Raw genomic sequence first — 4917 nt, 5'->3', positions numbered from 1 at the left:
ACCATGACAGTATCTAAACCAGAGGAAAAATAATGCCAACTTGCCTTTCTTTTTTCTCTCTTTTGCAACTTCCTGCATAGGCACACTCATGGCCAGCAATAGCTACTGGCTTAGAGAAAAGGAAACTGAGAGTTTCACAACAGTCCACTTCTTCTTAGTTAGCAAGTAAATAAACAAAATATTTTTATTTTGATGTTTACCAGTTTGATACATTTTTGAGGACATATCTGAAAGGCCTCAGAGGAAGGGCAGCTATTCTTGTGACTAGTTAAGGTTGATCATTGGTATTCAGTACTTGATAATCTTGTGTTAAAATATACAACCTCTCTAAAGAAATAATCTCTCCTCACTAGAAAATTAAAATTGGCTGGCAGATGGAATATATATATATGTACATATATATATATATATATATTTCATGTTTTAAGAGCTATTGTAAGGATTCAGGTATTATGCTGACCTGCCCCTATCACCTGGCAGAATGCACTCAAGCAATACCCTGGTCAGCTCGGGGTTCCATGGTAGCTTAGTCTGCCCACAGGTGCAAAAGACTCCTTTAAAAGAAAGACCCCGCCCACTTATGCCTCTCCTTTTCCACTGTTCCCCTGGGGCAGTAGGACTTTTCCTGTCTCCCTCTTCTCCTCTGTCCTCCCTCTGTCTGTGTGTATCTTTCCTCTTTTGTCTGTCCTTCCCCCCCTCCCTTTTTAGTAAAACCTCCCACTAAGCTCTGTCTGCCTGGCGTGTTTGGTCCCCACCTCGGTCATCCTCCCCTGCCTTGGAATCCGCCAAGGTTCCCCTCGCGCTTTATCATAACAGATATGACTTTCAAAGGCAATACTTTTGGTAATACTTTTGAACTCTGTTATCTTGCAGTAGTTGAAAAATGCTATTAATAAGGCTTAACGTACATGCCAGTCACTTAAAAAAAAAAAACTAGCTTCTCATAAATTCAAAGGCAAAACACTAATGAAAGCCTGCAGGCAGACTAGATGAAGCAGTCGCTGTTGTCTCTAAGTTATACTATCAAGCAAGGAGCTACCTTGAACAACATCACAAAAAAAAAAAAAAGGTGAAATAATTTATGTTGTAATTACTTAGGGAGAAAGTTTAAGCTATCTTTGTATCAATGGAAATTTGGAGCTAACATTTGTGGCTTTAAATTTTATTTACATTACAAACAATCTTACTTTGCATAACAATCCCAGTTCCCTCTCCCTCCCATCCTCCCATATCCCTCCACCCCATTCCCCCACCCACTCCCCAGGGAGAGTGAGGCCTTCCATAGGGGATTATCAAAACCTGTCAACTCATTTGGAGCAGGGCGTAGGCCCTCCCCCTGTGCCTCTAGATTAAGAAATCTGTTCACACACTAGGGATATGCAGATGTTTGCTCACTATTTCTTGAATGTAAATAAAAAACACGGAAATGAGTGAAACATCTCCATCTTCCTTCCTCATGCTCCTGTCCCAATTTCTCTTAAGGAGTGTGACCCTCACTTAGCAAATACTGTGTGTGCTACCTGACTTGGAAACCCAGGTTTTTTGATTCCTCCAAATCCCTCCATGTAAATTCCTCACTGTCTTATTTCCTCCAGGATGTTAGAACAGAACATGGGATAGGGGTTCTTGTAAGAGACATTTACTTCTTGCAGTTCTAGAGACTGTGGAGTCCCAAGAACAGAGAATAGGCAGGTTTGTTGTCTGCTGAACACCTGGTTTCTGTGCCCTCTAGAGGAGATAGATGCCGTGTTCTCAGCTGTCGAACAATCAAATCAAAAGCTCCCTTCCACCTTTTGTTTTATGGGATTATTAATCTCCTCCATGAGGACAACCTCGTCACTTACCCCTAAAGCCCTCACCTCTTAAAACTATCACATTGATGATTAAAATTCAACCTACAAATTTAGGGGGTGAATTCAGAACACAGTAGCCACCAAACTTTTACTGGAGGGAAATGAATTAATTTTTCCTTGGATTAGTTTGCTTCCTTTTATCTAATTTAACATTTCCTTCCCACCCTTGAGTCGCAGTGTGAACTGCTCCAATTTTGTAGCAACATAGATTTTTCAAGCCCCTTCCTTCTCTCTACCTCTTTACATCATCTCTCTTTAGGGAACTTTCTTCAAATTAGCAACTTTCAACTTTCTTATTCTCCTACATAGTAACTGTACTGTTTAGTAGTACAAAGAAATTCTAAACTAACTGGAAAGTTCATGAACGAAGGACTCTTACTTGTCCTCCCCTTCTTAAAAAGATAGCTTTTGAGAATTCCGTATATGGGTACACACCATTTGCATCATTTCAAGCCCTCCCTCTCCCTCTTCAACCCCTCCAGTATCTTCCCACCTTCTCTCAAATTCATGACTTCTATAATTAGTATTGGGATTATTTGTGTCATCTACAGATGAGGTCTTATGAAGTTTTCCCCCCATCCACATCTACTGGCGTGGTCTTTGCAGGGAGATACATTGAGATTCTCTGAATACAGTGTCCTTCTCAAATCTAGAAGACACCTTCTCAAAGCAAGCAACCTGGTATCCTGGTTCTTACAGTCTTTCCATCCCCTCTTCCATGGTGTCCCCTGAGCCTTAGATGTGGGGAGGGAGGGTGTCGTGTGTGTATCATTGGACCGCACACTCTATTGTCACTTTCTGTTTTTGTACCAGTTGTGAATCTTTATAGTAGCCGCCTCTGCTGCATAAAGGAGCATCTACAGTGATGACTGAGAGCTATGCTTCTCAGGTGGAAGCTAGATTGATTTAGGAAAATGGCATTAGTATGTCCTCTACTAGGGTCTATGACATCTCCAGCTAAAAGTTCTTGACTAGGTTTACAGTACCAGGCAACAGTTGTGTCTAAGTTTGTCTTCTATTATTGTGATAAACACCATGACCAAAAGCAACTTGGGGAGGAAAGGGTTTATTTCAGTTTACAGCTTATAGTCTATGGTGAAGGAAAGTTGGGTCAGGAGCTTAAGGCAAGAACTAGGAGCTGGAATTGAAGGAGAGACAATAGAGGAATGCTGATTGATGTATTACTCTTCATGACTGCCTCAGCCTGCTTTTTTATACCACCTAGGACCATCTGTCCGCTCAAGGGTGGCAACACCCCCAGTGGGCTGAGTCATCAGTTATCAATTAAGAAAATGCCTCCACAGATTTGCCTGTAGGTCAATCTGATAGCAAGGCATTTTCTCAACAGAAGTTCCTTGTTTCCAAATGCCCTTGTACTGTGTCAAAGTGACACAGAACTAACCAGCACAAGTTCTCTTATGTTGAGCTAGCTCTAAGTCCAACCAGACAACTGTTAGTTATCCTCAAGATAAACATGCCGCTGTTGCATTATTGGGGATTTTTTTGCCGGGCCAATCATTGTTGTGATTCCCAGGTGCATAATACCTTCTGATCCTATGAGAGCAAGGCCGAAGGGAAGAAGTTTCCAGGTTAGTACCAACTTGATTCCTCCAAGTCCTATGTCAGAAGTGGGTGGTATCTTCAGCAGTAGGGTCCTACCTTCAAGTTCTGTGAGTTAACCAAAGACAGCGGCAATAGCCTATATTGTTTTGGAGTCCTTTGGATTCCCCTAATCAGCAACATTAAGGGAGATTTCCCTTGTGTGGAACTTGGGTTTTGTTAGTCAATAGCTTTTATGGGGAGCATTATCACCGCATGTGGTGTAATTCCATATAGATGAGATATGTGCATACATATGCATACACACATATGATATATATGTATATGTATATATACATATATCTTTAAGGAAGCTTATAAAATAACATGTTCTCCCATGACTTTTCCAAACATCCTAAGTGTCACTTATCTCCTCTTCCTTTCTCTCCCTTTGCATTATCCTCCTTCTCCCCTCATTAAACTCCCTTATTTTTTACCTTTTCTCCCTTCAGTGTCCTACTAACCCATTCTCTGGAGACCTACCCTACCCCATGGTCTCATTTTACTCTCCTGGATTCTGTAATTACTCCAGGTTATATACTCTGAAGATCTACAAATAAGAGAAACCATGAAAGGACTCTGTATCCAACTATAGAAATACTTTGTTGGCCATGCTCATTGCTGCTCTATTCACAATAGCTAGGAAATGGAAGCAGTCTATACATCCATCACCTGATCAACAGATAATGAAAATGTGGTACATATGCACCGTAGGAGTCTATTAATCTGTAAAGAAGAATAAAACTTGAGGGTTAAATAGATGAAACTGGAAAGCAATCCAGTTACATTATATAATACTGGGTGAAGTAATCCAGACCCAGAGACAAATGCTGCACTCTCTCTTCCTTGTTTCTAAACTCTGTTGGTTGAACTATGGGTATGTCTCCCAGATGTGAAGGCCACCCATCCTAGTCTCCTCTGCATCTATGTGTGGCCAAGTGAGAATGCTCTGGCTTTGGGACATATGCAAGTGGCAGATGCCTGAAACCTAGCATCTGTCTTCATTTCTCCTTCTGTCCTGGTGTCCAGGATGTGGGAGTGATGGTTACAGCACATCCTGGTTACCAAAGATAAGAGCTACACACAGAGGAAGTGGAGCAGTGGCTCAGAAACAGTCCCTACTGTGGTCAGTGCCTACTGAGGGCTTGGCTAAGCCACAAAAGAGGGGAATCGAACTTGCGTGTTGTTTAGATTTCTGTTTATGTTTCTTAAACTAATCATTACCAATATGAGGTTTTTATTTGGTTAGCCATCTTTAGAATTGCATGTATAACCCCTGGATGTGATGTTTAAACAGAAGTCTTAAAAGGCTGTCTTTTTCACCATTGTCTATCTCTCTTTTGTCACTGATACTGTACAATCAGTGTGAGCAACTTAATGGATGCCAGTCCAGTTTTAAATTTGTGACCTATAGCTTTGCACCTATGTATTAAATATTTTAATATGCATTTTTATGCATATGTAT

Source organism: Mesocricetus auratus, unplaced genomic scaffold, assembly GCF_017639785.1.
Source record: "Mesocricetus auratus isolate SY011 unplaced genomic scaffold, BCM_Maur_2.0 Super-Scaffold_4256, whole genome shotgun sequence".
Classification (NCBI taxonomy): Eukaryota; Metazoa; Chordata; class Mammalia; order Rodentia; family Cricetidae; genus Mesocricetus; species Mesocricetus auratus.
This window is presented reverse-complemented; position numbering follows the sequence as displayed.